This window comes from Lissotriton vulgaris, chromosome 1_1, assembly GCF_964263255.1.
Source record: "Lissotriton vulgaris chromosome 1_1, aLisVul1.2, whole genome shotgun sequence".
NCBI lineage: Eukaryota > Metazoa > Chordata > Amphibia > Caudata > Salamandridae > Lissotriton > Lissotriton vulgaris.
In genome coordinates, this window is record NC_141685.1 from 292,187,334 (window position 1) to 292,212,380 (window position 25,047).

At 47.4% G+C, this 25,047-nt stretch overlaps 1 protein-coding gene across 1 annotated transcript in view; it reads right to left on the reverse strand.

Annotated features, from left to right (window-relative positions):
* B4GALT2 (beta-1,4-galactosyltransferase 2) overlaps positions 1 to 25,047 on the reverse strand; it is an 875,541-nt gene that overhangs the window by 21,777 nt on the left and 828,717 nt on the right. The window lies entirely within an intron of this gene.

Here is a 25,047-nt window from a genome sequence, read left to right on the forward strand (position 1 = left end):
ACATGCTGGTTGTTGAGCAGGAGGTCCTGCGACTCGAGGCCCAGCTGGGGCCCGAGCCGGACCCCTCTGTCCTGCACACCCTCTCGCTGAAACAAGCGGAGTACCATGCCTTGGCCACGAATGCCGCACTCGCTCTAGCCAAGGAACAGCGAGGCCGCATCTACGATGTGGGCGATAAGGCCGGGAAGTTGCTGGCTTGGTTAGACAGAAGGGAGATGGCCAGCCGTGTGGTGCCCGAACTCCTCGGAGATGACGGTGTGGTCCTTAGGGACCCTAGTGCTATCGTTGACTCATTCGCTGGCTACTTTCGGGGGGTCTATGAGTCTGCCTCTGACTTTTCGGAGGCGGACTCATCGGCCTTCCTCTCGGATATTGACCTACCCTGCCTTTCCGAGGATGAGAGAGCGGACCTGGATAGAGACATCACCGCTGACGAGATTGACCTTGCGATCCGCTCCCTACGGACCGGAAAGGCCTCCGGGCCTAACGGCATACCGGTAGAACTGTATAAAATCCGCTCGGACGCGATCTCCCCGCACCTCCGTAAAATGTTCTTGGAGTCCTTTGAGAGGGGCTGTCTCCCCCTGGATCAACGACTAGCTACCATCGTGGTCACCCACAAGGAGGGTAAGCCACGGGACGTCTGTCGATTGTACCGTCCTATCTCTCTCCTTAACGTGGAGCCCAAGGTCCTCGCCAAGCTGCTCGCCAACCGACTGATTGGCGTCATTAGCGACCTCGTGCACCCCGACCAGTCGGGATTCATCCCCCACCGGAACACCGCCCTCAATTTGCAACGCCTCCATGGTGTCATGGCCAGGGCCCACACTCTCGAAGAGCCGGCTGTCCTGGCGTCTCTCGACGCCACTATGGCCTTCGACTCGCTCGAATGGCCATACCTCTGGGCAGTGCTGACCAAACTCGGGTTCGGACCTGTCTTTGTGAGCTGGGTGAAGCTATTGTATGCGGACCCGATGGCTAATGTTACGGTCAACGATCGCCTGTCGGCGCCATTCCCCCTACGTCGGGGTACTAGACAGGGTTGCCCCCTGTCGCCCCTTCTGTTTGCCTTGGCCCTTGAACCGCTTGCAGCTTTACTGCGTGTGCATCCTGACCTGCGAGGCATTACATGGGCCCCTGGCTTCGAAGACAGGGTCTCCCTGTACGCCGATGATATCCTGCTCTATCTGACTTCCCCCTGCAGGTCCCTCATTGTGGCCTGTGATGTGATCAGACTTTTCGAGCGGTACTCTGGCCTGATTATCAACTGGACCAAGTCCTCTCTATATGTCCTCAAGGGGGATACTCCACGTCTCCCCAGAGGCTGCAGGATTCAGATTGCCACGCGCGGCTTCAAGTACCTGGGCATCTACATCTCTGGTAATCCCAAGTTGAGGCATGATAACAATTTACTCCCTCCTCTTCAGCGGTTACGGCGTGATGTGGACAGCTGGCGTAAACTGCCGCTCTCCCTTCTTGGCCGTGCCGCTCTATTCAAGATGATGGCCCTGCCCAGGTTCCTATACGCACTCCAAAACGCTCAGGACCCGGTCCCGGCGCGCTACTTTCGTGATCTTGAAGGCCTTCTCCGGACCCTCCTCTGGGATGGTCGGCCCCGCGTTGCCTTCCACAAACTCACACTCCCCTGGTACGACGGTGGCATCGCCCTCCCAGATGTGCGCCGCTACTATTGGTCTTCGCAACTAGCTGCCCTCAACCACGGCTTCTATGGCCCAGTGGGGAGCCCCGGCTATGCCATGGATAGATGGCTGATGGGCGATGGTAACTATTATCGGGCCCTATACTCGAAGTCTTTTGAATGACGGTTGACGGGCCCCACCCGTACGGCGGTCCGCACTTGGCGGGCGGTTACTAAGGCACAAGGGTGGCAGGGCAGACTCACGAGGTTCACTCCCCTCTTTGACTCGGACATCCTGGGTAGACTATGGCACACCAAGGGATTTGATAAGTGGGACCTTATCGGCATCAGCAGGGTTGATGATATGCTCTCCAGGGGCTCAATTAAGACCTTCCCCCAGTTACAAACCGAATACCAGCTGGGCGCGACGGAGTTTTTTCGCTACGCTCAACTGCGACACGCGCTGCTCTCGGCCTCTCCGCCGGACGGCGTCATTCCTGAGAGTTCCCCACTGGAAGACAGGATACTAGATGGGCACATGCCGGACAGCGCAATCTCCCTCTCCTATAAAAAATTGATCAATGTGCGCACGGACCTCCTCCTTAGTTTGAGAGACCAGTGGGTGGCGGATGGCCTTGAATTGGACGATGAGGATTGGCAGAGCGCAGTTTCCTCCCCTAAGGAGGTTGCCATTTCTTCCCGTCTTCGCCTCGTGCAATTTAAGATCCTGCACCGGGTGTATATGACAGGACCCCGATTAATGCGCATGGGTTTCTCGCCTGACGGTCTCTGTCGTAGGGGCTGCGGAGCTCTTGCCACTTTCTTGCACATCCTTTGGGACTGCCCGGTGATCGCCTCCTACTGGAGGAGAGTGCACCGCGTTATGGAGGAGGTGACTGGCGTGGCTGCTCACGCTGAAGCCCGTCGATGCCTTCTGAACGTATGGGAGCCTTCCGATCACAACGTTGCGCAGACTAGGTGGGTTACCCTTGGGAACATGGTAGCTAAGAGGGACATAGCCCAGAAGTGGGGTGCGTCCGAGGCCCCCCTGCTGGTACAGTGGAAGGCCAACATGGACTGGTGCATGTTCAGGGAGAAGACAGTCTATGTGGCCAGAGGGAGACCTCGAACTTGGACTAAAATTTGGGGAGCATGGAATGAGTACAGGGGAGATGTGTGCTTACCGCCTGAATCAGTCAGCCTGCATGATAATATGTCTCCCTAGCCTGTGACGCCAACTGAGCTCTATTGTACTGTATTCTCCTGTCACCTTCCCCCTCCCTCCTCCTTCCCATTCTGCAATCTATCCTTGATGCACATTTCCCTGCCTTCTTCCCCTACCCATCCCCGGTGGAGAGGTGTGGCTCACTGGTTAGAGGCGGCAGACCCGAGTGCAGAGAACGGCCCGGGACCAGGGTTCGATTCCCGACGCGGCAGGGTCTTGGACCAGGATCAGCGGACTGATAATTCTCGCATCGGTGCCTACTCCGACCAGGGAGCACACTCGGCAACTCTGGGCATCAGCTTGCCTCATCTCCACAACGGCCCCACACAAACGCCGGGGATGCCTGGTTTCACCTTGGAGACCCCCAGGAGGGACTATCTCACAGGGAAAGCCAGGACGGGTTCCCCAGCGGTCTATAGCGCTACGAGGCCTCCGGGTAGCAGTGCGCTTTACAAGACACAACAATTACAATTACAATTACACCCAGCGTCACACTATCCCCACTGCCACTTTCGCGCCCGCGGGCGCCTTGTTGTTGCATTCATCTTAATATAAAATTAACCTTCGACGATTATGTCTCAATTGTTTGACACTATTTCTCTCCTGTTATTCCTGCTGCCTTGCCTCCGGGATGTCAGGCTGAATAGCTGTGTGTTCTGATTTCAATAAAGGTTTTCAAAAATTTAAAAAAAAAAAAAAGTAAGCTACAAATCTGTGCTTAGCATAGTGTGCCGCCCGACTTGTATTTTGCAGTTTCTGTCATTACATCCAGATATATAATGCAACAAGTAACATCAAGTCAGGACTATTGGCTTCGTCAATGGTTGTTAGTCACCATCACTCTCTCCTCCGTGCTTCTATTCCTTGCTGCACTCTCTGCTCCCTCTCTGTGCTTCTCTCCCCTGCTGCACGCTCGTGCTCTATAGAGATGTAGCCTAACTACCAGAGCTGCCATCTAAGTCACGTAAATACAAAACATGTTGCATTCCAAATGCTATAGGTGTCACATTCGCGAAAGTTATAACTATTGGAATTGTAAATGACAAATCTATCCATTTAGCTATTTTAAAAACCAACACATAAATAAAATATTTGTAATTTACAAGACCAATAGCTCCAACTTTTCTAATGCGAGACCTATTGCATTTCCAATGCTTGTTAGTGGTTGCAGATGGCCTGAATCTCCGATTGCCTCTGCCAAAAACGGTCCAACATGTGGCCCCTAGTGTGGTAGATTTTACTTGGAGCAATTGGTTTTAGGTATGTATGATATAAAACGTTTAAATAAATCAGCTTAAATCCGGCATTACCTCACCAGTTCACAGGCCATTCCCAATCTTTATCTGTAATATGATCACTTATGCCCTTTCTCCAAATCAGCTCTAGCCTGGTTAGTCTAATTTTCAGGTCTTGTACATTAATATAACACCCACTCTCCAGTGACCGACTGTCATATCCTTGCAAAGTTGATGGAATGGCTGTAGATCACAAACATTTGAATCCCTTGCAAATGGCGGCTGCTGGAGAACTCTAACTATCCTCTCCCAAATCCTGGCCATCCGCCACACCATGTAAGGGAGTGGGGATCCACCCTCTCTCCATCATGGGCAGAGGGATGTATGACGTTACAACGCATACCATTACAACTACCTACCATTACAAGCACTATGCGTTGTAATGGTATGCGTTGTAATGGTCGCGTTGTAATGGTAGGTAGTTGTAATGGTATGCGTTGTAACGTCATACATCCCTCTGCCCATGATGGAGAGAGGGAGCATATTCCAAAATGGTATGGATAATCTCAGGCCCTCCAATACTTGTCAGGTGTTGCGGCTGCCATAATTCCTAAATAATGAAACTGATCTACCTCACATTGCAGACACAAACCAAGCAGCTGTCAGCATGTCAACTTTCCCAAGTAAAAATGAATGGTCTTTCACTTGTTGACACGGATGTCAGCCACTCCATCAACTGGTCCAAGATAGTGCATCAATCGTGGAACTGAGGTCCTAGGCGATCAGAGATAAAAAAAGTGAATCATCCACTTTTAGTGAGACCAGGTAAGCAGTGCCTCCTATAGTAATCCGATAGCCACCGAGTTCTGCCTGAAGCTTGGTGGCTAGTGCTTCGAGGGCCAGAACAAACAGGTGGAGGGGGAGAGTGGACATCCCTGCGGGGGTACCCTGCCCAATATTCCAATTATGAAAGACAGTACAGCCCAAACTCACAGAACAACGGGCCGAAGCCCATCGACCTAAGAACCTCCACCAAACGTGTCCTACTCTGCGTATCAAAAACTTTCTCTCAATTGACCACAACCAGGGAAAGCCCCTTCTCATTCTGTGCAACTGAATGAAGAACATGGGTAAGTCTACGAATATTCATAGTTATGCTATGTCCTGGAATGAACCCACATTGATCCTCATGCAGCAGCCACCCCACCACCTATTGCAGTCGTCAATAGACCAGGTTCTCGCACAGTACTTTAGCATTCAAGTTAGCCATGGTAAATGATCAACAGGCCGATGGGTCTGCTGGATTACCATCTGGCATGGGCATCATGCAAATTATGCTCCTTCACATAGTGAGAAGAAGAATCCCTGGAGATTTTCAGCAATCTCACAGACAACTGCAGTGCAAACATTTGATAGAATTCTGTCGGGAAGTCATCACCTTCTGGTACTTTACTATTGACTGCAACACCTCCCGTAATTCTTCTAGCGTAATATCAGCCTCAAGCAGCTCCAACATCCCCTACTGGAAGTGCTTGCATATCCGCCAGCACTGGGAATGCCTCTATTAGATCAGGTGAGCTAGCATGCATATTCTGGTATAAGGCCTACATGTGCTCCTGAAAAGCATATGTAATTGCCTATTGCATCACAGCCAAAGCACCACCTAGGATCTAGGTGAAGCACAGGAGGTGGGCACTCTGACGTCGCAGCATCAAGGCATGCCACCCACTAGCTTTATCCACTTCTCTATGCAACCTTTGCCTGTATTCCTTAAAGGTCAGTCCATCTAATCGGTCCCAGATTTCACCCAGTCTGCGCTGAACCTCCAACTTCCTCTCCTGGGATTCCATTTTATGTTGCTATATTTCAGTCAGCCAGGCTAGCTTGAACCCAGTGGCGCAGCGAGAAAGGGATCCACGGCTGGGCATACCTTTGGCCACTTAGGGCGAACATAGCAAATACACAAGATGATGGACAGAGTGCTAAAACCTTTCAACTACTCACCCTCAGTTTTTTGCCCGATTGGTCTATTGGGTGGAAATATTACTGCATAGTTTCTATGTTTTTCCCCAGGCTGGGGTTTGGGAAGGGGTTCAAATGCATTTCATGGCACAGAAAGTTTAATGTTGTGTAATGTTCCCATATATAGTATGTATGCTTTTCCCGTCCTTCTGTTTAGTTGGTGTTCCTTGAGCATACAAGGTTCGCTTTTGGTTACTCTTTGTAGTGCCATGAGGACATGGTATAGGATAATTTCACAGAATGTCGGTTTTACCCTTTTAAAAACGTAACTAGGTTGATATTGCGTGTATGCTAGAGACACCTTACAGATGCTGAGTCCATTAAGATGTGGAAGAAATGGAGAGGTCAGCTTTATTCCGCTACATTTCCCTAATATTCCAGATGCCCCATCTATCTGGGTTGGCACAGGAGTGCCCTGTCACCTCACCTTTGGAGTCAGATGTAGAGGGCAGATACATACTACTCCATGCATCCTGGAGGAGAGGAAATATGTGTTCTGAATACATATGCACAAAATACTGACGATATGAAATGTTTATAGAGTGCAAGACCTGACCTCTGATTATAAAGAGGTGCAGATTACATGAGCTGTAGATTGTGATTGTGTACTAGATGGCACATTAGCCACCAAAACGTCACACAAAGCCGGGAATGACAGCTGGCCTTTGGAAGTAATGCCCAACACCAGTTTTATTCATGGCTGGAGGGTTCTACATCTGGTGGTCAAGGCATATTCTTGTCATTCACTGATACATAACACCTTCAGTCGCTTCAATTAGCTCTTGGTGGCTATTATTCCAGTCTCCGAGTTGCTCTCTGGCAAATATTTGGGCAGGCTCTTATCAGACCTCTCTCCGTTACTGATGTAATGTACGTGGGGGAGTGTGGGGGGAGGGGGGAGGTCAGTCACCTGCTGGGAAATCCTGTCTGATGTACTGATAGCTGCTGCATGCTTGGACGCTTTCGATACTGTGCTCACGGCCTATTAGGAGGACAACTGGGGACTAGCACCTCCAGGGCGAATGAATGGGAAGCAATGAAAGCTGTGATGAGGGGAATATAGTCGCTTAACTTGTTACTTTTTGTGAACTGCAGGTATGTTTGGGGAATCCATGCTGGACTGGGAGGCTACTTACCCTTGATATCTGTGCAACATTATTTCAAAGTCATTCTTGTTAGCAAAAGTGTTTGAAGTTGTGCACGCCGTCGAAATGAGAACTGCATCTCTTCACGTAAATATCTGGACTCCCATCTCGCCTGTCTTCAATCACTACACTGGCCACTACATTGGCAATCATGTATATTGCATTGCGAGCCATCCATGGACCACTCTTCCTCCAGCATAAACTCCACACCTACTGCAAAAGTATATCACTACAGCCAACTCTTGACTGTGCCTTGCACTGGTAGCAGCTCCTTGCAAGGTCACCCTGCCAAGTTCTAGGGTTCCACTAGAACATTAGACAGAAACCTCGAATTCTAGAGGACATTAAAAACCCGTCTCTGACCTCTTACGCAAATTTATGAGTCTTATCTACTCTGGCAAATAAAGCAGGGGTCGGCTGCATCCTCCAACCCTAGCCATTTGCCTGGCTACCAGTTTGGTATACGTAAATAGGACAAAAACCCTTTATGCCCGGCGTTCGAACCAGGGTACAATGTTAGAAACAGAACAACAGTTCTGTCAGTCGAATCCAATCACAGTTCTGCACCAGTTGTGTGTGGAGCCACTACCATCTACATTTAAATCATCATTATGAATCAGAAGGGCCTTTTGGATTCTAATTAAATTGAAATTGTATCCTCCTCTGTATATACAAACATTAGTGAGAGTGATTACGATGCAGTGCTCAAAGGTTAAGGCGCTGTGACAATGTAAAAAATGATCCACAAAATAAATACACACTCAGGCCTGCTTGCAATTACACAGGTTTGAAATCCAATCATAACTGTTCCTTTTAGAACTACAAATCTTCGGTATATTACCCCTGAGTTTTTGTCAACAAACGTTTCGACCCAATCTGTCATTTTAAAGGGTCTTCATCAGGACGTGAAATGCTCCATCTCTCGCCTACACCAAGGGCGGTACAAAAAGGCTACAGAGAGGCCTTTCAGCCACAAAACCCCACCCCCTTAGTCAGGGGGAAACGGACATACGTCAACACCTGTATTCAAGGCACTGTGTTTCGGGATATGTTGTGTGTGTTACAGATAATCAATCATCCACTAGGTAATTGCTGCAGGACAAACACAATCATAGCACGTTATAGGACCCCTTAATGTAAGGTAACCCATGTGTTTGGTCGGAGCCACCTTCTGAGTGAATATATGGAGTGCAAACACTGTAGAGCCCTCCTTGAAACCTGACCAATGGAGAGCACGGTGTACAATTGCCGTTGACATAAAAGACTCACTATTTCTTTCATACTCACGAATACGGGAAAGTCTTGTGCAATATTCGCTTAAGAAGATATGTCACAAACCACTTAAGCATACAATGTGTTGAAATAGGAAGGAAAAAAAGGCTGATCCTGCTGTTCGGTGTGGACGGCCTTATTTGTGAAGCAAGTTTTTGTCGACTGCTTCTATTACGTATCAACAAGGAGAGAGGTAGGGAGAAGGGAACACTTTTATTCCCCACTGGTCATCAAAAACAACAACAAAAGAGTGTTCGTAGCTCATTGGGAAGGCGAGATTCAGAGCACTAAGAGAAAAACAACACCCATGGGGTGTTATAGAAAGCCCTCACTCACCGACCTAGTCGGTGACATGCTTCATCATTGGGCCCCACTGGGAGTGGCCGAGTGCCACCCCAGTGTGCTTCAACGCCAGATTTACTGCGGAGCGGGTAATGTGAAGTCGTGAGTGGCTAGGTGGTTGTATAGGTGAATAAAGGAAGTGTAAGTGGTGAGGTTAAAAATGTCTTAATTGTATCAACAAATTCCTTTATTGCCTGATCAATAAGACATATATAAAATATGTGTAGGAAAATGAGCCCAATAGATTGAATGGCTTGTTTGCTATAGATTTACGTGCTGGTCAACATGTTTCTGCCAATGTTGGTGTTAATTTACCTGGCATTCGTCAGGACCTATAGTGTACTAAACCCCGGCGGTATGGACACGCTAAGGCCCACCCTACCAAAGGACGTGAAAGTAAAAAGTTATGTCAAAAAAGTGCAACAAAATAATAGGTACTCGCAATTTTGGAGACCACGCATAAATTAAAATGCACCTGTGGAGGAAAGGGAGACAGACACACATGAAAAAGACATACAAACAATTAGATATCTTAAATCAGAGGTGTGTCAATTGTCAACAGTGACTCTGTGCTCTGGTGATACCAACCACACATTCCCACATTGGGGACTAGCAGTGAATTCGGGGCTCCGCCTGTGGGTATGTGCAGGTCTGCGGTAGTGTACAGCAGACCTATAATGCCTTAATCGATGGACTAGGCTCTGATTGATAGGCACAAGGATTGTCCATCGAAGCGCGTGTGTGTATGAGAACGCCTGCAGCCTGTGAGCTATTAGTGATAACAAAATACTAGCGCTACACATCCGGAACTGCGCTTGGTATAGTGCGTGGGAGCAAGTGAAGGATCAATGGGCCAAAGGCCAGTGAACTCTGTTTAGTGCAGGCGAAGTTAAAACAAAAAATAAAAACTTATTAAAAAAGGGTTCTCACTTGACAGGTGAGATTCTATCACACCATAGACCTCGGGGAGGGGGTGGTGACGCAATTGGCACACCCTAGGGGAGGAGGGGAACACAGGGGTTAGACTACATCAAGTGCGCGAAAAGGGAAGCAAACTACTTAGCTGGTAGCGATTCCGTGGCGTTTCAAGCACTTACGCCCTCAGCATCAAGCACCCGCTTGGTACCTGCTACTACCCTCGGAAACCGGGTCTCGTGGATGCAGGGCTGAGACCGGTGCTGGGATAATATGGACAGAAAGCGAGGACGCTTGCGTTTCCTGGGTGGGCGGGGCCTGCGTGGGAGCGCGTAGCCAGAGCCAATCGGTGGCCGCGCTGTAGTGAGGATAGGAGGACGTCTCAGAGAAGACTAGAGCGGAGAAAATGTTATCGCGATGAAATTCCTGAAACTTTATTGAATCCCGTGCTAGTGTGAAACACCACACGCGGGGGGTAGCAGCCTGTGCAGGCGGTACAGTTTTAACAAAGGCGGCTAGAACGGATGCATTATCCAGAATACATAACGCATGTTTAAACAACCTGTGCACACGGTGCAGTGCAGATGGTACAGTTATTGAATGGATACATTAGTCTGAACACAAAGCGCATGACCATGGTGATCATAGCGTATGTGAATATGTGCAGAGACCATTATAAACCCGGTGACCACCATAAAAGGCCGGGGTTCTCCTAGGACCAGTGCATACTGGACTCAGTCTTCCCTAGTGAGGGTACCGCAAGAATGATGACATTCTATGCCTAAAGGGAGGTCCCATGTGGGGACCAGGGCGAGATTCAAGGTCCGAGAGTTGACCATGTGACACGAGATGGTGGGATCAATGCTGCCAGAATGTGGGGAGATGTTCCCACTGTGTATGCTCAAGAGTAGCCAAGTGGCAGAACACATATAGGCCGGCCAGAGGCTAATGGTCATGTCCGATGCTGATTGGCTCAAAAGGATGCAGTGGGATCTACAGGGGGACTGGAGTAGTTCATTTGAGGATAGATGACCACGGGATTTCATTGTTAAGTCCGTGGATGTGGGTACCCAAACGGTACACCGAAAGAGTCTGTCAGTAATATTTGTGCCTCCGTTTATTTGCTCAATTACGGTCCACCTTAGATCATTTGTGGTATGGTTAGTCTGCAAAAAATGGTCACTCATTTTGGTTGAAGCTTTTCTGCATCTTATGTTGCTCCTGTGTTCACAGATCCTCTGTTTGAATTTCCTCGTTGTCATCCCGATATTTCGTAGCTCGCAGGGACATGTGATTAGATAAATCACATTGGCAGATTTGCAGTTGGTGTGGGTTTTCTGTATCCAGGTTTTCCCTTGTTCTAGTGAGAGGGTTTTGGTGGCTGCCGTCAAATGGCTAACACTGCAGTTGGAGCAAGGGAAGTGTCCCGTGATTTTGGGCAGGCCCCATGCATCAGTGATGCTCCGGATTGGGGTGTCTGTGGTCTCTTTCGGTCGGATGTGTACTAGGGCATCCTTCAGGCTGTGTCCTTTTCTGAAAAAAAACAACGGTTTTTCCCATGTCTTTTTTGTGCTTGTGACAATTTTCCCGTTTTTGTTGATGGATTTTTTCATCAAGTTAGAAAGACTGCTGCTGTAAGTAGTCACACAAGTCAATGGTGGCTCCTCAGGGGTTCTCTCAGAGGTCTCAAGGAAGGCTTCCCGTGGTTGATTACGTGCCCGTTTGAAGCCCTTGCTAAGGATGTTGCTCGGGTATCCTCTTGCTTCCAGTTGGTGAGACCTGAAGACTGTTGTTTAACCCCTTCGATGCTGTTGACGGAACGGTTCCGTCATGCACGTCGGTTGAGCTGTGCGGATGACGGAACCGTTCCGTCATGACTCCGCCCACGCAAGGCGGGGTCAGCATGGGCGGGGAATTCGCGCCGCAGCGATGCGGTTAAAGTCCTCAAAGTTGCTGCAGTTTCGTCTAATCCTCAGATATTGGCCATAGGGTAGATTTTCCTTCAGGGGGCGAGGGTGAAAACTGGTGAATTCTAGCAGATTGTTTTTCGCGGTGAGTTTGTAATGGGTTTTTGTCATGAGAGATGTACCTGTGTTGGTGATGACCACGTCCAGGAAGACCACTTCGGTCAAACTGACTGTGTTGGTAAACCTGAGGTTTTTTCTACCGTGTTGATCCATTCCAGGAACTCGTCGATATCGCCTCCAAAAATAAATATTTGGGGCGAAAGGTTTGGTGGTCGGCAGAATGTGTCTAGCCTCGAAATCATAGACATACAGGCCCGCTACACTGGGGGCGAAAGTGCTGCCCATAGACGTCCCGAAGCACTGGAGCTAGAGCTGACCTTTGTACGCGAAGAAGTTCTCCTTAAGTGGGATGGTCGCACAGTCCAGGATAAACTTATTTGGGGTGTTGTATTCCCAGGTTATTGAATCCAGAGCTGAGCCTAGTACCCTGATGGTGTCATCCTGAGGGATGCTAGTGTATAGGCTCTCTATGTCCAGAGTAGCCAAAATCACTGTGTCCTCTTCAAAGGACATGGTTTGTAAGAGCTGGAGGAGACTTTTTGTATCCTTTAAGTAGGTGGGGGTGTGGTCACAAAAGATCGAGAGTGGTCAAGAGTATAGAGCCAGAGTGGTTCAAGTATAGAGCCAATGCCTGACACTATTGGGCGTCCTGGAGGCGGAGACTTGTTTTGTGTGTCTTTGGCAGCGTGTAAAAATATGGGACAGTGCCTTTGCTCTTTGTCAGAAAATCTGCCTCGTTTTTAGATAGATGCCCATTCTCTTCTGCTTCCTTAACCATGTCGATAATGCGACCCTGAAGTTCCGCGGAGGGGTCTTGGTTAAGAGGGGTGTAATTCCTTGTGTCGTTCAATAGTTCCTGACAGACTTTGTCACAGTCAGTAGTGTTCTGAACTACTATCCCGCCACCCTTATCTGCAGGTTTCAATGTGATCGCCATGTCGTTTTACAGGCTTTCCGGGGCTAGGTACTCAGCAGTGTTAAAGTTGCCAAATGTGATAGGCTCTTGGCATGACTCTAGGTTCTGGAGGACTGCTTGTTCGAAGGCTATGATAGCTGCGGGTACTGAGTGGGGTGGTGGTGTGAAAGTTGACTTGGTCCGGACACTTTTGTCCCCATTCCGGAGAGCCGCATTGGGATCATCCTTTCCTTCAAAGAAGGCCTTCAATTTTAGTTTTCTGAAGAACTCGGCGAGTTCGCATTGCAACTTGAACTTATCGGGCGTGCCGTAGGAACAAAACCTAGGCCTTTTTCTAGGACCTTCAATTGTATAGGTGTTAGTTCTGTGTCCGATAGATTGGTGACAAGACTCACCACGTTCCCTGGCCGCTCGTTCCAGGAAGCGGTGTCTTGCTCCGGGTGTGGTTGGCTACCGGGTCTTCTGTATCCCAGGATACCTGGTTGTTGGTCCCTCTTCTCTTGCCTCTTCCTCTCCGGCCCCTCTCTAAAAAAGGCAGCTGGTACTGGGCCTGGTACTGAGGTGGTTGCCAGGCGGGGTTCCACCCCATTGGTGGAAACTGTGGTTGGTGGAAGGGGAAGGGGGCGGTCCTCATCCTGGTGGAAATGCTGATGGCCATCTGGGTTGTTGATTGTAGTACCCAGGTCTACCTCGGTTGCCTCTATTTCCTCGTCTCTGTCCTAGTCGATTGGACCCATTGCTGGACCCGCTGCTGTTTGAGGAGTTGTCATCAGAGTAGTCAGTGTCTTTCTTGTTCCTTGCCGGTGGGGTAAAGTTGGGGTCAGCGTAAGGGTAGATTTTATTGAATTCAAATTGTTTAAGGTTCTTTTGGAACTTGCTGACTTTCGACTGCATCAAGTTCTCCTTGTAGTCGTTCAGTTCGCTGTTGATCTCGTCAAACTTCTTCTTGTAGCCAGTCACAGTCGTCCGGAACTGGGATTCTGTCTCCTGAATTTCGACCTTCAGTGCCTCAGATAGGCGTAAAGCAGTTTTAATAATTAAGACGAGCCAATCACGCGTGCAGTGCCACGCGATAATGGCCCATTCTTTGCGGAAGGTGGCGTCATTAAGAAAAATTCGGGGGGCATTGGTCACCAGGAGCCCTCGTGGTGCCGTATTAGATGTCAGGTACTGCTTGAGAATTGTTCCATGCAGAATGGTGCGAATGCGGTCCCGTTTCTGCTCGGTAAGTTTGTCCCAATCCGAAGTGTGGGCAATGGCTTGAAAGTTGCAGGGTCAGACTAAAAAGAGGAATCGGACATGATTGCCTCTATTTCGGCTTCAGAGTAGGTAAGTCCCAGGTTCGCCATGGTGTGGAGGTCAATGGTGGTTTCGTGAGAAGGGAAAAATAGAGGCTGGAAATAGACAGGTGTATCTACCAGCTTGGGCTGAAAAGGACTCTCACAGCTGTGCGATGCTAATTATGTATCAACAAGGAGAGGGGTAGGGAGAAGGGAACACTCTTATTCCCCACTGGTCATCAAAAACAACAACAAAAGAGTGTTCGTAGCTCATCGGGAAGGCGAGATTCAGAGCACTAAGAGAAAAACAACACCCATTTGGTGTTATAGAAGGCCCTCACTCACCGACCTAGTCAGTGACATGCTTCATCATTGGGCCCCACTGGGAGTGGCCGAGAACACTACTGACTATGACAAAGTCTGTCAGGAACTATTAAACGACACAAGGAATTACACCCCTCTTAACCAAGACCCCTCCGCGGAACTTCAGGGTCGCATTATCAACATGGTTAAGGAAGCAGAAGAGAATGGGTTTCTATCTAAAAACTTGGCAGATTTTCTGACAAGGAGCAAAGGCACTATTCCATATTTTTAAACGCTGCCAAAGACACACAAAAATAAGTCTCCGCCTCCAGGGCGCCAAATAGTGTCAGGCATTGGCTCTATACCTGAACCACTCTCGATCTTTTGTGACCATTTCCTAAAACCGATCATCCAAGACACCCCCACCTACTTGAAGGATACAAAAAGTCTCCTCCAGCTCTTACAAACCATGTCCTTTGAAGAGGACACAGTGATTTTGGCTACTCTGGACATAGAGAGCCTATACAATAGCATACCTCAGGATGACCCCGTCAGGGTACTAGGCTCAGCTCTGGATTCAATAACCTGGGAATACAACACCCCAAAGAAGTTTATCCTGGACTGTGCGACCATCGCATTTAAGGAGAACTTCTTCGCTTACAAAGGTCAGCTCTACCTCCAGTGCTTCGGGACGTCTATGGTCAGCACTTTTGCCCCCAGTGTAGCGGGCCAGTATGTCTATGATTTCGAGGTTAGACACATTCTGCCCACCACCAAACCTTTCGCCCCAAATATTTATTTTTGAAGGCGATATATCGAAGACATCCTCCTAATTTGGAAAGGGAGCAGGGCCCTCCTCTAGGAGTTCCTGGAATGGATCAACACGGCAGACAAAAACCTCAGGTTAACCAACACAGTCAGTTTGACCGAAGTGGTCTTCCTGGACGTGGTCATCACCAACACAGGTACATCCCTCATGACAAAAACCCATTACAAACCCACAGCGAAAAACAATCTGCTAGAATTCACCAGTTTTCACCCTAGCCCCCTGAAGGAAAATCTACCCTATGGCCAATATCTGAGGATTAGACAAAACTGCAGCAACATTGAGGATTTTAAACAACAGTCTTCAGGTCTCATCAACAAACTGCAAGCAAGAGGATACCCGAGCAACATCCTTAGCAAGGGCTTCAAACGGGCACGTAATCAACCTTGGGAAGCCCTCCTTGAGACCTCTGAGAGAACCCCTGAGGAGCCACCATTGATTTACGTGACTACTTACAGCAGTCTTTCTAACCTGATGAAAAAATACATCAACAAAAACGGGAAAATTGTCACAAGCACAAAAAAGACATGGGAAAAAACGTTGTTTTCTTTCAGAAAAGGACACAGCCTGAAGGATGCCCTAGTACACATCCGACCGAAAGAGACCACAGACACCCCAATCCGGAGCATCACTGATGCATGGGGCCTGCCCAAAATCACGGGACACTTCCCTTGCTCCAACTGGAGTGTTTGCCATTTGACGGCAGCCACCAAAACCCTCTCACTAGAACAAGGGAAAACCTGGATACAGAAAACCCACACCAACTGCAACTCTGCCAATGTGATTTATCTAATCACATGTCCCTGCGAGCTACGAAATATCGGGATGACAACGAGGAAAGTCAAACAGAGGATCTGTGAACACAGGAGCACCATAAGATGCAGAAAAGCTTCAACCAAAATGAGTGACCATTTCTTGCAGACTAACCATACCACAAACGATCTAAGGTGGACCATAATTGAGCAAATAAACGGAGGCACAAACATTACTGACAGACTCTTTGAGAAAGAGCAGAGGTGGGTGTACCGTTTGCGTACCCACATCCACGGACTTAACGATGAAATCCCGTGGTCATCTATCCTCAAATGAACTACTCCAGTCCCCCTGTAGATCCCACTACATCCTTTTGAGCCAATCAGCATCGGATATGACCAGTAGCCTCTGGCCGGCCTATATGTGTTCTGCCACTTGGCTACTCTTGAGCATACGCAGTGGGAACATCTCCCCGCATTCTGGCAGCATTGATCCCTCCATCTCGTGTCACATGGTCAACTCTCAGACCTTGAATCTCGCCCTGGTCCCCACATGGGACCTCCCTTTAGGCATAGAATGTCATCATTCTTGCGGTACCCTCACTAGGGAAGACTGAGTCCAGTATGCACTAGTCCTAGGAGAACCCCGGCCTTTTATGGTGGTCACCGGGTTTATAATGGTCTCTGCACATATTCACATACGCTATGATCACCATGGTCATGCGCTATGTGTTCAGACTAATGTATCCATTCAATAACTGTACCATCTGCACTGCACCATGTGCACAGGTTGTTTGGACATGCGTTATGTACTCTGAATAATGCATCCGTTCTAGCCGCCTTTGTTAAAACTGTACCGCCTGCACAAGCTGCTACCCCCCACGTGTGGTGTTTCACACTAGCATGGGATTCAATATAGTTTCAGGAATTTCATTGCGGTAACATTTTCTCCGCTCTAGTCTTCTCTGAGACGTCCTCCTATCCTCACTACAGCGCGGCCACCGATTGGCTCTGGCCACGCGCTCCCACGCAGGCCCCGCCCACCCAGTTAACGCAAGCGTCCTCGCTTTCTGTCCATATTATCCCGGCACCAGTCTCAGCCCTGCATCCACGAGACCCGGTTTCCGAGGGTAGTAGCAGGTACCAAGCGGGTGCTTGATGCTGAGGGCATAAGTGCTTGAAACGCCACGGAATCGCTACCAGCTAAGTAGTTTGCTTCACTTTTCTCGCATTTGATGTAGTCTAACCCCTGTGTTCCCCTCCTCCCCTAGGGTGTGCCAATTGCGTCACCACCCCCCTCCCGAGGTCTATGGTGTGATAGAATCTCACCTGTCAAGTGAGAACCCTTTTTTAATAAGTTTTTCTTTTTTGTTTTACCTTCGCCTGCACTAAACAGAGTTCACTGGCCTTTGGCCCATTGATCCTTCACTTGCTCCCACGCACTATACCAAGCGCAGTTCCGGATGTGTAGCGCTAGTATTTTGTGATCACTTATAGCTCACTGGCTGCAGGCGCTCTTATACACACACGCGCCTCGATGGGCGCATCCTTGTGCCTATCGATCAGAGCCTAGTCCATCGATTAAGGCATTATAGGTCTGCTGTACACTACCGCAGACCTGCACATACCCACAGGCGGAGCCCCGAATTTACCGCTAGTCCCCAATGTGGGAATGTGTGGTTGGTATCACCAGAGCACAGAGTCACTGTTGACAATTGACACACCTCTGATTTAAGATATCTAATTGTTTGTATGTCTTTTTCATGTCTGTCTGTCTCCCTTTCCTCCACAGGTGCATTTTAATTTTTGCGTGGTCTCCAAAATTACGAGTACCTATCATTTTGTTGCACTTTTTTGACATAACTTTTTACTTTCACGTCCTTTGGTAGGGTGGGCCTCAGCGTGTCCATACCTCCGGGGTTTAGTACACTATAGGTCCTGACGAATGCCAGGTAAATTAACACCAACATTGGCAGAAACATGTTGACCAGCACGTAAATCTATAGGAAACAAGCCATTCAATCTATTTGGCTCAGTTTTCCTACACATATTTTAATATGTCTTATTGATCAGGCAATAAAGGAATTTTTTGATACAATTAAGACATTTTTAACCTCACCACTTACACTTCCTTTATTCACCTATACAACTACCTAGCCACTCACGATTTCACATTACCCGCTCCGCAGTAAATCTGGCGTTGAAGCACACTTGGGTGGCACTCGGCTACTCCCAGTGGGGCCCAATGAAGAAGCATGTCACCGACTAGGTCGGTGAGTGAGGGCTTTCTATAACACCCCATGGGTGTTGTTTTTCTCTTAGTGCTCTGAATGTCGCCTTCCCGATGAGCTACGAACACTCTTTTGTTGTTGTTTTTGACTGCTTCTATTAGTCACCTGTCGGTGGATTGAGTCCCTTTGTTAAGCCACCTCTGTATTTAGTTGTATTAGGACACCAACGAGACGGCTGTACGAGGTTTGCGTTTACTTAGGCTGAAGCATTATTTCCTCAGATTGAGTCACCAAGTTGAGCCACCTCCTTTTACCCAGGGCTTTAAGTGGGGTGGGTCCTGCCAGTGCTCAGCACCGGCAGTTCTAGATAGCAGGTGCTGAGAAGGATGCCCTCATCCTCAGAGTGTAAAGCAAATATTAACTCTGCAGCAGTACCACCCTTCCCTGCCCTGGATGTCACTTCAAAGAGACTCTTTGTAGTTCTTTGAAGCTTGTTCAATATTATATACAACAAAGCCATAGTTGTTGCTTATTTATCTTATGCAACTAATACCCATTGACAAAGCCAGTAGTCCTGGCTTGTTGTAGCCGTAATGTTACTTGTTGTATTATATGTCTGGAAGCAATGACAGAAGCAGCAAAATACCAGTGGGGCAGCACAGATTTTTTTTAGCTTACGTGTTTTTAAGCCACACCCTTAATTATATTTCTTTTAAGAGACCTCCCAGTTTTTTATCCCACTTAAAGCCCTGCTCATACCCTTGTATAAGACACGATGGGCGGCTTTGCCGGGCCCTTTAATATCTAGGTTTTCAGCCATGTTTCCACCTCCGAGGGCCGCGATTCGTCGTAGCTACACTGTCCCACCCAGTAGATGTTTGTGTGACACGTTCATTTGTTACACCGTCGCCGCGCGCCCTGACCAGTTTGGAGCACATGACATGACCCTCACACACTTCTCATGTATGCATCACGACAAACAACAACAATTAACTCTGATTTGGACATCCGAAGTCTCATCGGGGGCATGCAGCACTGCAAACGTTTTACAGTACCTTGAATGCTATCACTCTAAAACTTTCCCGCCGTCACAAGTGATGGTGTCACTTAAAATCCCTGAAAGATTCCTCTGCCTTTAATTAATTCTGTTAGTTCTGCAGGCCCGATTTCCGGGCACCTGTCTGTCGAGCTTCACCATAACTCAATCAATCGATACACTATTTTCACCCACGTTGTTTCTTTTTGCCTCTTGCTGCACGGTCAGAATCCTAAAATCGTGAGCACGTACACTATAAGACGTAATGTAATGATCGTGCGTGTCCTGTAATCATTAAAGCACTTTATCGCTACTTGTTCAGGATTTTATATGAGGAACAGTAAATAAACAAGAAACGTTGGTTGAAAGAGAGTCAGGCCCGGAAAAACAGACGTAGAAACGGCTCAAACTTACAGAAATGGTGAAACTTTTGTTCGTGGAATTCAAAGAATTTCAGAGGCGCAATACGGAAATTGTGACTAATTTAGGAACAGTGGGAACCATTTATTGGATACAGGCGGCTTAACACAGTTAGACGGCAGGGGGCGCGCTTGAGCTATGTACACGGAAAGACCTCCTTGCACGTCCCACAGTCACTGTGGGAGAGGGGACGCCCTGCGAAGCGCCCCACTGCTTTCCGAAGTCACTTTTGTGTATTCTAAGTACAGCCTGCATGAAGAAATAAGCGCTACGGCGTGGCCAAAATTCGTCACGCAAAGCTACGGGAACCGACAAAAGAACCCCATACACAAATATACTCGCTCAAAGAGAAAGAGGCATGTTGAGACTATAATTATCCACGTTTCCACTAGGGAAATAATGAATGTCGTCACACACTTTAGAAATCCTGGCTTCATGGTAATTTCAGTACATAAACCTTTCCGCGAAGATGCCACGAGGGGTCACCTTTACCAGATTCATATAAAAGGCATCTCCGAACTCGTTCACTCTAGTTCCTGTCCTTTCCAACGATTAAAATAAAGTTTCTATCTAGGCATACCTATAATAAAAAAAAATGTATTGAATTATTGATTGTCAACTTGGGCTTCAAAACTGATCCATTCACTAAATCGGGCACCATCAGGGCCGTACACAGAACAAAAAGGATCCCTGGCAAAAATGCTTCAACCAGCCGCGCTCTTTTGTTCGGGAAACCCTATATTAGGTTTTTAAGACACTGTTTTTAAAGCCTAAGCAAACAGAGTAAGGTCCACTGGAAGCAGCTGAGCAGCAAATCATACAATATCTTTATGTTTAAGTACTAAAAGCCCAGATTATGAGGCTGTTAACCAATGCATGGTTCGTAAATAAGTACCTAATATGTAATAAGACATGGGTGGAAAGGAGAACCCTTCAGGGATATGACGCCGGCTTGCTCTGGAGCTGGAATGTGGGACCACGGTGGACCACAGTGAGGCCTACACTCCACTTTCACTGGGGAGATAGCTGGAAAAACATTTGCTTATAGCCGTTCATAAGTCTACAGAATAATAAAATGTGCACTATTGCCACTCCCAGCTCAAACGAATCCCTAAGATCCAGCCATCTCCTCTCAGAGATGCCCACCAGCAGGATCAGGAGACTTGAGCATTCAAGATATACCTTCCCTACAGATATGCACACAAACCTCTCCCAAGCCACCCTTTAACTGTCCCCTTACAATTAAAAATTAAGATTCCAGAACAACGTTCTACATTCATTGTAACTACACATAAGACACTCCATCTCCGAAAGCACAACAAAGGTCAACATTTCAATCCCACCAGCCCCAGGACAACCACATCTCATAAAACCTGGTGCAAAGGCAGTAAAACCCGGATTATTCCAAAGACATTTCTTCCTGTGGAGGATCCTCTGTGGTGATCTGTTTGCATCTGATCCCAGAACCTTTTTCTTTAATTAGTTTCCCTGCACCTCCGTTAACAATCTTATTTCGTTTACACCACCAGGATTGTCTCTCACAGTGGTCACTGTGGTGTTATCTGTGATGCCTCATTAAAGCTGTTCTTTTGCATCTAAACTATTTGTTTATTCTATTTCTTCGCTTGTATTACGCAAATTGACACTTTGTAAAGTGCTCTCTTTTCTACTTAGATCTGGTTTGCACTACATACAACTGCAACTAAATCAATAAATAAATAGAGTGCCCCCCAGCTGCAGACTAGGTTTCATTTGCTAGATGTTGACCTCCAAAGATAAAAGATAGATAAGGGCAAAACCGAACTGGACTCCACACATTGGATGACCCCCCCAACAGCAACAGATACTGGTTTCCTAATCTGACAGGACAACAGACACACTGGGGCATCTTTTGTTTTTGGTTTATCTGTGGGATGATGATTTTGCGGAGTTGTTTAGGAAGAACGTGCAGAATGACTGAGAAATTATGAACAGTGACATGATGAAGCAGGGATATCTAATATGATGAGGTGAACATAGATTTCTTTTCAAAGCGGTGTGATTGCCTCCAAAACATATATGGATTGGGCTGAGACTCCCAAGACTATCCATGCTTTCACAGGATCCAAGGCGTTCCATGCTTTTGCAAAGAGTCAAACTATCCTTACTTTCATAGGGAGTCAAAAATAGCCACCCATGAACAGGTAGTCAAGACTACCTGGGCTTTCAAATGACAACAATACTACCCAGGCGTATTCAAGTAATGTAATCCCACAAATAGATATAACTTCTTTTATTAAGCAAGTAGCAGCACAAGAGAGTCTCCTCTGCTGTCCCGGAGCAACGGGCAAAGCGAACCACACTGACCTCACACTGTGCCTGCTTACATATAAACATGCCCACTCCCCACTGTATTCCAGGTCTCGCCCATCTGTTGTTGCAACAACATCGTCTTTGCTTCGCTGCCTCCCACAGAGTTAAACCTCTCACACTGCTCTGCATGGCACTGTGGGCCCACAACATTTCATCCACTGCATCTTTTACATTCTTTCTAGCACTTACAGCCAACTAGTCTGTGCCAGTCAGAAAACGATTGGCGAGTTCTACCACACTGTTGCTTTGAGCATTATACAAAGCAGTCCTTACTTTCTTTATGCTTTATGCATTAACATTTTTTACATCATATTAGAGCTAAGTTGTGTACATTATCCGTAACTAAAAACCTTCTCTATTAAATAATGTTGGACTCAGTATTAACATTCTTCAGTAATGAAATTCCAGTGAATCTGCAACATCTGAACATCGGAATAGCGGGAGTGGCTTGCTGTCGGCCAATATCTAAGAGACTCCTGCTGGTGCTTATAATCAAGCTTATTGGGTGTTGAGACTTAAGTGCGTGGATTCTTGAAAGTGAGCAGGATTGAGCAGGCTGATGACGGCTTAATCTTTGACCACTGGTGGACTGTCATCATGGGGCATATTATCAACAAGTAGCGATATTTATCGCTAATTGAGCTTAGCGACATTTTTTCTATCGCCGGGTTTCGCCTGATTTTAATCGCAGAGATAACGTGCTATTAGCAACGTTTATCTCAAATGCGATAACATTTTAGGCATTAGCGGCGAAATGCGTAAATATCGCTGGTAATCCAGCGATATTCACGCATTATCGCCAATGGGGACTTAGCCAGAATATCCACCTCCCATTGGATATAATGGCTAAGAACTGGTCTGAGCAGGCGTTCGTTTTCAGCAATATTCGCGCTTAGCGTGAATATTTTAATCGCTACGCCTGCGTTGATAATAGGTGATAGCGATGTTAGCGACTGATTTCAGTTGCTAACAGGTTGGGTACGCCCACTTTGCATGTCATTAGCGATAAATATTGCTGACATGCAAAGCGGGCCCCAAACCACTCGCTATCGCCTACAAACTGTCGCTAACTGCTGTTAGCGACAGCTTGCTAATAGGGCGATTAAATTATCGCCGCTTAGCAGCCGAAAACGGCCGCTAAAGCAGAGATAATTTCATATCACCCGCCTTGATAATATGTCCCCATGTTTCTTGCACTGCTTGGCTGGGGGTTGGGGGCAGAATAGAATGTATCAATATGTCAAAACCTGGGGCAATGAAAGAGTATTAAGTAGCAGAATGAAGTCCTGGCAAGCCTCTGTTGTTCAGTGTGGCACTCCTGAATGAAAGGGATTTTGTCCGGCACACTTCTAGCATGTCTGAAGTTGTTCTCATTTTCCTTGAATTTCACATCGCAAGACACCGAAAGGTGTATAGCCAGGCAAATGCGCCACCCAACTGAAGTAATGTAGTCCTACAACACGAAATAACTTTTAAACTTATTTTATTAAGTAACAGTGTAATGGAGTTCCTGTGCCTGTCCAGGAGAAACCAAGAAAGTTACCCCTAGAACAAAGTGACCTGCTCTGGGTCTTGCTTACTTACAAGCCTTCCAGAACTATGGCAGTGACTAGATGTAGTTAGCGCCTGCAGCTAAGTAAACCTCATGGTATAACATATTTAACAGTGTGGCTACCTCACTGTCTTCTACTTTTTCTATATGCAGGTTAAGGGACCAGTGAGCAGGGACATTCCCAAATATTTAAGGAAGGGGCCTGTATGGACTGGAGGTCTATAAATTAGTACCTCGGCTACTGATTAGTGGGGTGACAGGGAGAGGTGGAAGTCCATCACGTCCGTATCTTCAAGTTCCACAATAGGGATAGACATACAGTCGTAATCTTCCTTATAGTTACTCCACCTACTCTTCCCCCAAGACAGTCCTTCCTATAGATTTTATAGCCTCAAGGAATGGCAGTGGTTATTGTAGGATTGGCTGACTCGGATAGCCATGTTTCGGTCATAAACAATAAATCTGACTTCTCTTCACTTAGGAAGTCGAAAATGTTAGCATCATGTTTTTGCAATGAACGAACATTAATCAAAGCTGCAGAGAACTGCCTATTCCATTCCCTAATTTCAGAGGGGGCGGTAGTTACATTTGCTTGTAATGGAGATTTTAGTTGCCAGTCGCACTGGGGGCAGGAATAGCCATCCGTTAATAGAAGTGGAGGACAATGAGGCATAAGGGATATTGGCCCGAAGAGGAGGGCTGTGTGCTCCCCTCCCCATTTAAAAAGGTAACAGGTCCGTGGTGCTAAACTGGCCTGGGGAGGGTGGTCACGTACCCCCCCCATCCCCATAAATCCAACAGTGGACCCCGGGGAATGGGGTCCCAGGGCCAAAAACGGCTTGGGGAGGGAGCCAAGTACCCCCTCCCCTAAAAAAATGTATTGGGCCCCGGGGATGGGGTCTAGGACCATATTATCGGCCCAGGGAGGGTGACACATGCCCCCTCCAGAAAATGTGCCAGGTCCTGGGGGATGGGGTCCCCAGTCCCAAATCAGCCCGGTTCGGAAAGCTGAGTGCCCTCCTCCAGTTTGGTTGCCTTTGGGGGTTTGGCCACAGGGCAGCTCCCTATGCGTACGGCCAAAGGCCATGCGCTGCATGCAGTTGGCTGTATTACCCTGCAGCCAACGCCCCTACCATGCACGGCGGTGGTTGGATTAACATATGGTAATTAAATATTACTTTACATTAAAGGAAACTGTAGAAATTCACTGAAACAAATAAAGGTTACAGGAACGTTATAGGTAGGAAATAGAATTAAAAACACCTTAGAAATGTTACTTTAAATAAAAAGGTTACAGGGACGTTATAGTTAGGTTCAGATGTTACACACACAAAACCATTGAAATTCTGCAGTTATAGTTATACTTATCTCAAGAACTATAACTCATGCCGTAAGGTAACTACAATTTGTGCCCCCGCCATGCATTGTTTGCTCATCAATATTTTTATTGGAAAAGCTGCAGTGATATTATGAATGATGTCATAAATCTCATGACTGTGGAATATTTAGCAGTGCATGGTGGGGGCTCGACTTATAGTCATCTCAGCAAGCCTCTCA